This window comes from Microtus oregoni, unplaced genomic scaffold (assembly GCF_018167655.1).
Source record: "Microtus oregoni isolate MIOR12 unplaced genomic scaffold, Mior012 000042F_ref0000377, whole genome shotgun sequence".
NCBI classification, from domain to species: Eukaryota; Metazoa; Chordata; class Mammalia; order Rodentia; family Cricetidae; genus Microtus; species Microtus oregoni.
This window is the reverse complement of record NW_024543209.1, coordinates 232,223-245,654: the sequence shown is the minus strand read 5'-3', so window position 1 is coordinate 245,654 and position 13,432 is coordinate 232,223.

Here is a 13,432-nt window from a genome sequence, read left to right as displayed (position 1 = left end):
GGTGGATGATTTTTCTGATGAGTTCTTGGATTCGATTTGCCAGTATTTTATTGAGTATTTCTGCATCAGTGTTCATGAGGGAGATTGGTCTGTAATTCTCTTTCTTAGTAATCTCTTTTTGTGGTTTGAGTATAAGGGTAATTGTAGCCTCATAAAAAGAATTTGGCAATGTTCCTTCTGTTTCTATTGTGTGGAACAATTTGAGGAGTATTGGTATTAGTTCTTCTTTGAAAATCTTGTAGAATTCTGAGCTGAAACTATCTGGCCCTAGGCCTTTTTTTGGCTGGGAGACTTTTGATGACTGTTTGACTGTTTCTATTTCTTCAACAGTTATAGGTCTATTTAATTTACTTATCTGGTCTTGATTTAATTTTGGTAAGTGGTATTTATCCAGAAACTTGTCCATTTCCTTTAAGTTTTCCAATTTTGTGGAATACAGAATTTCAAAATATGACCTTATGATTCTCTGGATTTCCTCCGTGTCTGTTGTTATGTCCCCCTTTTCATTTCTGATTTTGTTAATTTGGATAGTCTCTCTCTGCCTTTTGGTTAGTTTGGATAAAAGTTTGACTATTTTGTTGATTTTCTCGAAGAACCAACTCTTTGTCTCATTGATTCTTTGTATTGTTTTCTTTGTTTCTATTTTGTTGATTTCAGCTCTCAATTTGATTATTCCCTGCTATCTACTCAGTCCTCCTGGGTAAGTTTGCTTCTTTTTGTTCTCTAGTTTTCAAATGTTCTGTTAACTCACTAGTGTAGGTTTTTTTCCAGCTTCTTTATGTAGTCATGTAGTCCTATGAACTTTCTCTTAACACTGCTTTCATTGTGTCCCGTAAATTTGGGTATGTTGTGTTAGCCCTCCATTTCCTAATAAAGAAAGGGTTTTTTTTTTTCCAGCAAATGGATGATATTTTCACACATTGGAGAAGTTTTAGGGTTGCATTGGAAGCAGTTTTATGAAGTTTTATCATTTTAAAGAACAAAGAAATTAATAAATGAAGGTAAGTTTAAAGCACACTTGTGGGTACATCAGAGTCAAATTCAGCAAGATGGGGGAGGTTTTCTTTTATTTATCATGTGTGCAGTGTTGTGCCTGCATGTGTGCCTACAGGCCAGAAAAGGGCACCAGATCCTATTATAGATGGTTGTGAGCCACCACATGGTGACTGGGAATTGAATTTAGGACCTCTGGAAGACCTGTCAGTGCTCTTAACCTCTGAACCATCTTTTCTATAGGCCTAAGATACTATCTGATGATATTCTTAGCTTCTGGGCTGGTGCATGCTCATAGTCTGCTAAGTTAATAGTTTTCAAAAAGGCTTTTACCTATTAGTCATAAGACTTAAGTTTCAACAGGGATAAGGAATGGCTGTTCTTGAGAGCCAGAACTTAGCCCAAGATAAAGAAATTAACCCCTGGACCGTGACATTCCAATCTCCACAGTATCACAGTACTGTAGTTCTGTTTGTCAGTCTTGCAGATACAGCTTCTTTCCAGGAATTCTCCTTCACACCTCCCAAGTGCCAAGATGACAGGAGTGTAACATTGTGCCTGCTGTATGCGCTGTCTCTCTGTCTCTGTGTGTGTGTGTGTGCAATTATGCACTTGAGAACATACAGAGACAAGAAAAGGCTTCAGGTCCCCTGGTGTTGAGAACATGGGTGCTGAAATCAAACTCGGGTCCTCTGCAAGAGCAGCACACATTCTCGACTGCTGAAACATCTCTTCAGCCCTCCACCCTTTGATTTCTTGTGAATTTTTCTCATTTTCTTCTTAAGTCGGGGACTGGGGAAATGCTCACCGATTAAAGCACTTGTCATAGAAGCATGAGGACCAGAGTTCAAGTCCCCTAATCCCATATAAATTCAGGACGGGCATGCTCGCCCACTTGTGTTTTCAGTATTCAGAAGGTAGAGACACCCATCCAACCAAGCTAGCTAGCCAAACTTGCTGTATCTGCTAGCTCTGGGCTTCCTTGAGAGATGCTTCCTCTATCAGAGAAATAATAAAAATTTAAAAAAAGAAAGGAAAAAAAAACCAACACCCAGGCCTTTGATTTCAGATTCACGTGGAGGGGCCATTTCTGTAGAAAAGAAATGGTCAAATTGGTCACTCAATGTGGTTCAACCTAATATTAAATGTTCCTATGGCTGGCAGGGGGTATTCCCTGGGTTTTTGGTAAGGTCTAGATTAGATGACTATTATTCTAGACAGCAGCCTACTTTTTCACACTAGTTTCTTTTACAACGGCTAGAGGCCAGTATGAAACCGTGGTCCTCTGAGCAGGAAGTGTGCTGCTGCTCTGCGCCCACTCTGTGCTGATGCTACATGGGAAGGACTTTGTCGTGAGTCCCTTTATCTAAGGGCCAAGGTGCTATGCTCCAAATGGGCCCCAGATTCATGTGTTGGGGCCTAAATCCCCACGCAGCAGTGCTGGGAATAGAGCCTCTGCGGGGAGGGGTGACTGGGTCGTGAGGTTCTGTTCTTACCACCACCATCCCATCTAACAGTCTGCTTTATTTTCCCCTCCATCACGTGAGCATACAGTGTGCTCCACCCACCACCCACCACCAGGTTGAAAGAGCCCGGCACAATCTTAGGAGCCGAAGACAACCTACGTCCCACAAGGGGCGGGGAAGCCTCGCTTGACCTCCCAGCCTGGACGAGGTAATTGTTCACTAATTACCAAGAAGCTGACACCACAGGAGTAGGGTGTTGCCGTGACAAGTGAAAGAAGGAGCTTGGGAACTGGGTCAAGGAGAGCCTACAACTGTTTCAAAGTTGTGTCTCTGTGTCTGGTGCTGTCGCTGCAAGTCATTCTTAGCGACGTGGTGAGCTCGCTATACCAGACACGGACGATGTTTGTATCTTTTCACAATGAGCGAATTTATTGAATTAAGTTGCAAGTGACACCGGTTTTGTCGGCTGCAATTTGCAGAGCAGTCCCAGCTCCCACGAGAGCTGGATGTTGTAAGCATGGATTCTTCTATTCAAAGCTTAATTACTAATATTAATTCTCAGATCCCACGTTACATGATCATACAGTACCAGCCTGGCCTACAAGAGCTAGTTCCAGGACAGATTATAAAGGTACAAAGAAACCTTGGTGGGGTGTGGGGAGGGGGGGGAGTACGGGACAAGAAGATCATACTGTAGATAGATAGACAGACAGATATGCTATTAAAGAATTAAAGAAGCCGGGGCTGGAGAGATGGCTCAGAGGTTAAGAGCATTGCCTGCTCTTCCAAAGGTCCTGAGTTCAATTCCCAGCAACCACATGGTGGCTCATAACCACCTGTAATGAGGTCTGGTGCCCTCTTCTGGCCTGCAGGCATACACACAGACAGACTATTGTATACATAATAAATAAATAAATAAATAAATATTTTTACAAAAAGAATTAAAGAAGCCATAGGTGTACAGGAGTATCTTACTGGAAATTAGGGGAAAGGCCATCCTTGCTACAAAATGGCAAAAAGTTTCATGTCTGTTCTAGAAGTTTCTAGGAGTCATAATTTAGGGCCAGAGAAATCTCCCAGCCCCAAAGTGTCCTGGATGCTGCCTGGCTTCTCTTTTAGTAAAGCAAGAGAAGAAATTATTCAAAATAGAATTTATGAGAGGAAGGCAGGGCACAGAGCTTCAAGCCAGGACCCTTAGTAAGAAGTTCAGTACAGCCAGAAGGAAGCCTAGTACTGTTCATCCACACCAAGGAGGATGTTCTGGGGGGGTTCAGGGATCTTCCATGCTGCTGTATTACCCCTGGCCCCAAGTACTGGGGCCCAAGGAGGATGATTTTGGAAGGAACTGGATGCCTGCAGTCCTCCAGGCTACTGCACATGCTCACCTCCAGGCTTGTATTCGCCTGCTTCTCAACCTCACTGGTTATGGCTTCCTCCCCAGTGGAGGCCCTGTTTGTGGGGGTTGTGGGGTAAAGGTGTAGCTTGGTGGAAGGGAGTTAGTTCATTGGGGCCGTAGCTCTGGAAGTGATAATAGGGTCTCTCGATGGCCTCTACTCCCCCAGTCTCTACATCCTGTTGACAAAGTGCACAGATTCCCCTCCACCACTCCCACCCAAGACTGCTGCAACAGACCCAACTAATGGGGCCCAGCCCCCACAGAAGGAAACCTTTGAACCGTCCACCTTTGGATCCATAAGTCTTTCTTCCTTTACAATGATTCTGTGAGATATTTTTTCCCAGCAATGGAATGCTGACAGCAGCATGACTTGAAAATTTTCCAAGGATCTTATTTAAGAAAAGACAGCTGGATTCTCACAGCTAGCTGCCTTTTCCTGCAATCTGTCACAGCGTCACATGTCCCGCTGCATCTGGAAAGTTCCACAGTACGTTCGTGAGAATGAAACGTGCACAGGATATCTTAGCATTCTGAAGACAGTTTTAACCTTACAGATACTTTGAAGGAGTCTCAAGTCCTAGCTATGGGTTTGGGAGATAGCTCGGTTTAGTGCTCAATCTGCAAACACAAGGACCTGGGTTCATTTTTCTGAACCTATGTCAAAAGGCTGGGCATGGTGGTGTGTGCTTTTAATCCTAGTGCTGGGGAGGCAGGGATGGGCGGATCCCTGGAGCTCAATGGCCAGCTGCCTTAGCTGAATCAGTGACTTCCAAGCCAGGAGGAGACTGTCAGACAGAAGGTGGGCAATGACTAAATAACAGCACCAGATCTTGACCTCTGACCTTCACATATATGCACGCCCAGGCATGTGCATGCCTACACACACACACACACATGCACACACACACACGTGTGTGTGCACACACACACACAGACACACACACACATACACACATTATGCATAAGGTAAATTAACTTAAAAAATTCTTATCTGGTGAAATAAGACTTAAACTATACATCTTTATATATCTTAAATCATTCTACTTATATAAGAAAAACCAACCCATTTGACTAACAGTGAGGAACAGTCTAGAAAAATTATCAGATTTTAAAGGGAAAGGGAAATTTTTTGGACAAGCAGACAAAATGGCTAATATTTACAAGGAAAACGAATTCTCTTAGCCATCAATTTGCTAAAAGTATCCTGGTGCTGGGAGCAAGCATCTTATTAGGTTTTTGCGTGTATGCGGAGGCCCTCTGTAAACCCAGAACTTCAGGAGGTGGAGACAGGAGGTCCCCAGAGCAAACTGGCTAGAGTGGTTAGCTGAAACAGAAAGTTCTGGGTTCAGGAAGAGCCCCTGCCTCAATATGGAAGGTAGAGTAATCCAGTATAACCGCAAGCCCTAACATACATGCACACACCCATGCACAAATTCCACACACACACATATCAGAAGACATTAGAATTCCTGAAGGTGCTGCATCTGAGTCATGGGCACTGTATTGGAGACAGTGTGTAGATTTCCATTCAATGGGGGACTACAGCACCAAGGACCTGTTGCCTTCAGCCAACAAATCACAAGAGAAAACGAGAGTGGAATCTATGGGTTGAGAAGAATGTGTGGACCTGGCATTGATCCTGATGTGAATGAGCTGTCATAGGATGCCGATGGCAATGCCCACAGGAGCTCTGGTGATGCAAGGAAGCATTGCAGTTTTTGTTTTTAAAATGTATATATATTAAATTACCTTTATTAAGGGAGCGGGACCTGGGCATGTGCAGGAGTCTTCCTGTCTGCCACGTGGAATGTGAGGATCAGGCTCAGGTCATCAGACTTGGTCTCAGGCACTTTTACCTGTAAGCCGTCTCGCTAACCCAAAATTCACATGCATTTTTAATTTTTATTTTTCCATGTATGTCTGTGTACCTGAGTACATGTATATCCACTGCATACATACAGGGCCCGTGGAGGCCAGAGAATGTGTCAGATTCCCTGGAGCTGGAGTTACACATAGTTACGAGACATCTGATGTAGGTGCTGGGCACCAAACCCAGGCCTCTGAATGAGCAGGAAATGCTCTCAACTACTGAGCCATCTCTCCAGTCCCCAAATCCATATATTTTAGAAATACCAACTGAGTTTTTTTTTCCTTTTTGTTCATTTGGTTTTTGAGACAGGGTCTTATTATTCAGTCTTGGCTGTCCTGGAGCTTGCTGTGTAGACCAGGCTGGTCTTGAACTGTCATAAATCCCCCTGCCTCTGCCTCCTAAGTGCTGGGGTTAAAGGTGTCCACCACCACGCCCCGATTATTCCACAAATGCCTATTTCCTCTCCGGCTCATGACATTGGCATTGCTTCCAGTGTTCCCAGATGTCATGAGCACTTGGTAGGCTCTTGCTTTGTTTTATTCTTGGATAGATATCTAGGAATAGCTGGGCTCCATATTTAACAGTTTTAACGTCTTATACAACTGCGTCCCAGAGTGATTGGGCCACTGTGTTCCCCACCGGCAATATCAGAGTTCAAGCTTCTTTATATTTTCAATTATACCTTCTTGATGATGAATCCTTCTTGACTTTTAAAAACAGTTTTAAAGTTGCCATACCCCACCCCCATGTGAGTGTGCCCAAGTACATACATGTCGAGGCTAGAAGTTGATACCGGTATCTTTCTCTCCCTTTATTTTTTAGTTAGAGTGGGTCTCTCCCTGAACCTGAAGCTCACCCATGTGGCTAGACTGGCCTCCGAGCCCCCAGAATCTACTGCCTCTGCCTCCAGGCCCTGGAGTCACTGTGATATGATGCCAGGCCTGTACTGGTGTTTTACATGGGGGTGCCAAAAGAGCTGAACTTGAGTTCTTACACTTTACGGCAAGGGTTTGTCCTGACTAAGCTGTCACCTCCCGTTATTTTTACAAGTTAAAAAGAAATCGACCTTCTACCTGAACTCCGCTGCCTGCTGACTCTGGGCCTCCAGCGGACCTCTGCCAGTTGCTGCATTTTGGCACTAAAAGGCTTGGCTCATTTCATTTTTCACTCTGAAATGTCTTTAAATAAATAGAAATTTATTTCTTAGGTTTTTCTTTTCCTTGAGAATTTCTGAAGGACTGAATTTGGAAAAACACAACCTGTGTTGTAACAGCCATCTTCCAACCTCCCCAGTCCTGTCTCCAAATATTGCTCAGTAAGAGAAAACCGTCATTTTCTACTCTGACTAATTCGTGGTTCTTCTGGCTTTCCACCACACAGTCAGCACACAACCTCTCTTGCCAGATGTTCGGCTTCCTGCTTTCTATATTTAAAACACACAGAGGAGATATAGCCGTGATAGCCACATACTTTTTTATTTTCTTCTTTGGGTCAATGATCTAAAATGTTGACATCATTTCAATTTGAAGGCCCAAGAATGCCGATTCCCCAACCTCGCTTAGGAAGGGGTACAGGCGAACTAGCTTTTGCAGGGCCGGGAGGAAGGTCAGGCCAAGGCCCTGAGGCCTCCTCTGCAGGAATTTCTAACACAAGGCCTCCTGGCTGTGAGCCAGAAACTGAGTCATGGAGCAAAGCTGCCTGAAAAATAAACCTTTGGGCTAATGAGAAACGCTGCTTCAGAAGGGCCTTTGTCGGAGCTGCAGGGAGAGGTCTGAAGCGGTGCCCGCCTCGTTCAAGCCTCACTGGAACTAAACCTGGAGGGGGGGTCTTCCCACCCCAGCCCCCTCCAGTGAGGGACACAGAAATGCTTTCTGCCCTTGAGCAGCCCACAGCGAAGAGGGTGACAACAGAGAGCAGCCGGGAGCAGCCCGAAGCTGGATGGGTGTCCACCGTGGGACGCGCCAAGCCAGGTCCTGTGAAGAGAGGCAAAGCCACAGGAGGGGCCTGCTGTGCTCACCGGGCAGGAGGATCCACTTTCTGGACACGGGGACACTAAATGTGAGCTCTTTGTTCCTGTAGTCTGAGAAGTTCAAATGATTCCCTGCAGAGGAAGAGGAGATTCAGATAAACTAAGCCGGGGGTCATTCTGGTAATGAGTTCTAAGAGTCGGGCTCTTCAGGTTGTTTGTATTGAGATGGAATTTTACTAGGTACCCCTGGCTGGCCTCACACTCACAGGTTTTCCTGGCTCTGCCTCCTGAATGCTGACATAAAATGCGGGTACCACTAAAACCGAGGCTTTTTTTAAAAAAAAATCCAGTGTTGGAATTCTTTAATCTCAGTGTCCCCAGGCCCTGCACCATGCTCCTCGAGGCTGGTGAAATATCTTAGTCTTCCGAACCCCCAAGACCCAGCCAAGACTCAAGACTGTGTGTGGCCCTAGATACAGGTTCAGTTCCGTGCCTCAGTCCTCCTTTTGCTCACCTGGGCTCAGGCAGAGACCTCCAGCACAGCAGAAACATACATATCTTTCCCTTAAAAGTCTAGAGTCCTTTTTGGAGACCAGTCTCTCTAAAGGACAGGTGTCTGTGCTCTGACCAACAGAGGTGAAAGCAAAACCTTGACCTCAGTATGCCCTCATTCCACAATAGACAGGGTCTGACCCCGCAATCCCGTTAAACACAGTCCAGGCTCAAAGGTTTGTTGTCAGGTAAGGCGGGACTATAAAAGGAGACTGCTTGTGCATTTCCCGGCCACCCAGACCCGAAAAATCACACAGGAACTGTATTGATTACAACACTATTTGGACAATAGTTTAGGCCTATTCCTAGCTAACTCGTATATCTTAAATTAACCCATTTCTATTAATCTGTGTATCACCATGAGGCTGTGGCCTACCAATAAGGTTCAGGCATCTTTCTCCTTTGGCAACTACATGGCACATGCCTGACCCCACCTTCTTTTTCCCTGCATTCAGTTTATTCCCGCCCCCCACACCAGCTCTATTCTGCCCTGCCATTGGCCAAAGCAACTTCTTTATTAACCAATGGTAATAAAACATATTCACAGCCTACAGAGGAGAATTCCACAGCACAGGACCAAGGCTTCTCAGGTTGGCCTTGCATTCACTTTATAGCCAAGGATGACCTTGAACTTCCACTCTTCGTGGCTCCACCTGGTAAGTATGGGAATTACATAGAGGAATTACGTCTCTGCCTGGATTATGTGAGACGTCCTATCTGCTAGGCAAGCATTCCATCAGCCTAGCTACATCTCCAGCCTCTTCCACTTCAAGCCTGAAAGGCTTTCCAGAAGAGCCTGGAAAACACCAAGGCAGACTCCAGCCAGAGCCCCATTCTTCCTCATCAGTCAGAGCCACCATCCTGGTCCCTTACACTAGCAGAAGACTTGACAAATCTTTTGAAGAGAAAGAAAATGAGTGCCAGGTCCATGTGGTGGTCCTGTGATGCGTGGGGCAGGGCTGGTGAAACATTGGATGCAGTGCTCGGCATCCAATAGAGTTCAGCAAACTGCCACAGTCCTCCATGACAGCTCTCCAGTTCCCTGGGGGGCATATGCTATTACACGGTGCAGTCCAGCTGGGCATGGTGGGTCATTCCCGAAATTCTAGCACTCAGGAGGCTGAGGAAGGAAGATTGTGAGTTCAGGGCTATCCTTGACCACATAGAGGAAACCTGTCACAAGAAAAGCACAATCTGTCCTTCCCTTTGGAGCACACAAGCAACAGGTGATAGGTTGAGCAGGAGAGGAGCATTCGCCTCTGTGCCCGTGCCTAGTGAAGGGTGTCCCGCAGGAGAAGTAGGTGTAAGACAGGCCAGGGCAGCTCCAAGGATGCTCTCTTGGAATACAGGGTGTAGAAAGTGGGATGTGAATTTAGAAACAGCACCAATCTAACAAAGTTTAATGGATAGAATAATTACAAAGACAATACAAAGTTGGGTTTGTATTCTAGTTGCTTCTTTTGTTTGTTTTTTTATTTTGCAACATTTTATTTTATTTTAAAAATTCATTGAATATATTCAATTTACATGGCCCCGTGTTACATAAAGATACCTTTGCATAAGCATTTTTTGTGTGTGGACACACTCCCCCTAATTCATTTTTGATTGCGTCTTATGAAAGCATGTATCTGAAGTGGTGGTCACAACTGTGGTCCCAGGACTTGGGATGCTGAGACAGGAGAGATATCAAGACCCTATCTCAAAACCAAACCAAAGAAAATGACAGGGGCTGGAGAGAAGGCTAGCTCAGTAATAAAGTTTTCTGGGCAGCAGGTCTAGCCTGAGCTCCAGGATGAGCACCTGTCTCAAAACATAAAGAGAAAAGAGAGAGAAGACACCCAACATCAATCTCAGCCTCCAGGAGCAAATACATGCACATGTGCATGCATAGTGAACACATACATACACACATCACACACAAAATAAAACGTATCAATTTGTGTTATGTTAAATTTTTGATTTAAACTGGCCTTATATTATGGACAGTTTAAACAGCCGTGATGTAAGCTAAACTACATCCAGGTCCATCCCCGAGTATCAGTATGAGCCGAAAAACTCCCGCAAGGGCCTGCAAGGCAGCTCCCCTCAGGCCCTGGGCTGCTTCCCAGCCCTGATGGGGACAAAGAATGCAGAAGCCAGCTTTCATTTTGTTGCCCTGTAGTCCAGAACCAGAATGATCACAAGGCCCTAGGGAGGCTGGGAACACAGAGCGGTGGGGATGGGCAATAAGCTCAAGCAGACGTGAACGTAGGCAGCTGCCAGGACCCATGTTTCTGTGAACGCGATCATTCTCACTGTCTTTGTGGGCTCGGGTCTTTGGCCCTGACTGCTCACCTTTGCAAGGCTCTCTTCTGGACTCGCGGCTCTCAATGGGGCCTGCGGTGGCTCACACGTGCCTCTGCCCCACGCTAATGACTGCTCTTCGAGAAGATGCACCTTCCCTTCACATTTGCAAGTCCAAACATAACTCATTCTTCAAGCTCAGCTCAAACGCCAGTCTGTGAAGCAGCTAAGAGCGAACAAAAGAACCGCCAATGCTTAAACTAGAAAGGCAGCTCAAACGCCAGTCTGTGAAGCAGCTAAGAGCGAACAAAAGAACCGCCAATGCTTAAACTAGAAAGGCGTGGTTCTTCACTCGCAGGAAGTTCCTTACTCCAGCAAGGAATCAGCTCCCTGACTCATTGTCGCGGTTTGGATTACGATCTTGGTAGAGCTTGGGGCTTGACCACTTATTTTCTTCTCCTTCTCCTTCTTTTCCTTCTTCTTCATGATTTATTCTTTTTATTTTATGGGCATTGTTTTGCCTACATTTAGACCTGTGTGAGAGTGTCAAGTCACTTCAAGCTGAATTACAGACAGGTGTGAGCCGCCACGTGGGCACTGGGGGTTGAACCAGGTCCTCTGGAAGAGCAGTCAGCGCTCTTAACTGCTGAGCCATCTCTCCAGCCTGGGGCTTGACTTCTTGATCATAAGACAACTACTACAGTTCAAAGATATTCCTGAATGTAAGGCATGTGGAGGATGCTAGGAATTGTAAACTAACAAGCCAGGGACCAAAGCTCTAGAGGATTAGAAACCAAAAGGGATCCAACGAGGCCGTGTTTTACAGACCCCTGGTGAAGACACAGAAGGAGAGCAGCTGGAGCTTCCTGGCCCAAGCCGGTCAGGTCCAGTCAGCTGATGGTGGCTGGAACCTGGAGCCAAGGTGCCTGCCCCGTCTCCACGTGTCTCCCTTTCCAAGCTTACCACAGACGTGGAGATGACTGTGCTCAGAAGATGCTAATAAGGGACCACAAGCTGTCATAAGGAGCCAGCTAGGAAGGACCAGAGAGAGATGGCTCAGTAGGTAAAGCGCTTGCATAAGGACTTAAGAGCCTAGGCTCAGCCCCTGGAGCTTATGTTAAGAAAAGAAATGGAGGGGCTGGAGAGATGGCTCAGCGGTTAAGAGCATTGCCTGCTCTTCCAAAGGTCCTGAGTTCAATTCCCAGCAACCACATGGTGGCTCACAACCATCTGTAATGAGGTCTGGTACCCTCTTCTGGCCTGCAGACGTACACACAGACAGAATATTGTATACATAATAAATAAATATTAAAAAAAAGAAATGAAAAAAAACAAAACAAAACAAAACAAAAACCTGTTGTTATGTTGTAACTGCAGCACTGAGAGGAGAGTCAGTCACTGGCCGCCCAGTCTAGCCTACCTGGGGAGTCTTAAGCCAAGGAAGGGCGGATGAAACCTGAGGAATGACAGCCAAGATTGTCGTCTGGCCTCCAGATACAAAGAATGCAAAAGAAGAAAAAGCCCCCATCAAGTAAGTATTTCAGACTTTGCAGCTCAGATGATTTCTTTCAAATAGCCTTGTTGTTGTTTTTATTCTGTTCTGTTTTGTTTTGCCATCTGATTTCTCAATTTTTTAAGAAGACAAGCCCCCTCCTCAGCTAAGAGTGGTGGGCTAGACGGAGCTGCTGCTGCCTAGCATGCTCTGGTTCTCCTTGGAGTGTCCGAAGCCCTTCCTGGGCCTTCTCCTTGGAGTGTCCGAAGCCCTTCCTGGGCCTCTATCCTGAGAAAGCTCTGCTGGCCATCGTTCTACAAAGATATATCTCCTGAGTGGAGTCCCCTGACTGTTCTCAGAGCTGGAAGAGCAGGCATATTTGTGTGTGACTAAAGGCCACTTGGACACTGGGCATGGAACTGACTGATCCCATGCAGGCTGATATTCATGCCCTGCTTCTCCTGACCTCCTGCAGTTACTGCAGACAGAGAAGACAACCCTGAACAGTGCTGGAGATGCCTGCTGTGTGCTGTGTAGGAAAGTGAGAATTTCCACCATCTGACCCCCAGCAGCACATAGTAGCAGATTCTTTTCTGGTCATTGATCCTCAAACTTTGTCCCATAGAAGAACTGGGAATTCTGGGTCGAAGGAAGTCCTTCGGGCCTTCATGGTTGGTAGGGGAGGCTTCTCCTGCAGGCTGAGAAGGCACTGAGGGACCCAATGTGAATGATAGTTCATTTGAACTGGGGTAGGGCTGCTGCCTAGGTGCCTTGCCATGGTGGTCGGACACCATAGAAAATGGCCAATGAAAGCCGTGGCTTTGTCTCTAAGAGGAGAACGCACAGTGTGCATTTGATGGGAGGCAGGTAGGAGAGCATGAGAGGAGGCAATGGCAGTGCAGGACCTGCAGAGTGAGGTGGGCGGGGCGGGGGGGGGTTCAGGCATTCCCCAAAGAGAGCAATGGATTCCAAGGGCCAAAAATGAGATGTGAGAAAAGAGGCCTTGAAGGGCTGTCCAAGAAATAGAGGAGGTTTTAGGTAGATGGCATTATGGGAGCTGTCTGTGTTAGCTCTTCATCACTGGAGAGAGTACACATCACAAAAAGCCTGAGAAAACCAGCTTGCTAGAAGGGAAGACTTACTGGCTGTGTATGCAGTGCCTGCAGAGGCCAGAAGAAGGCATCGGATATCATACAACTGAAGTTATGAGTGGTTGTGAGCCCCTGTGTGGATGCTGGGAACTGAACCTGAGACCTCTGGAAGAGCAGCCAGTGTTCTTAACTGCTGAGTCATCTCCCCATCCCCTGCAATATGTATTTTAAGGAGTAATTTTTGGATACATTTGCCAAGAGAGCAAAAGTTTCTAAGTCATATATATATTTATATATATGCAAATACATACATACATATA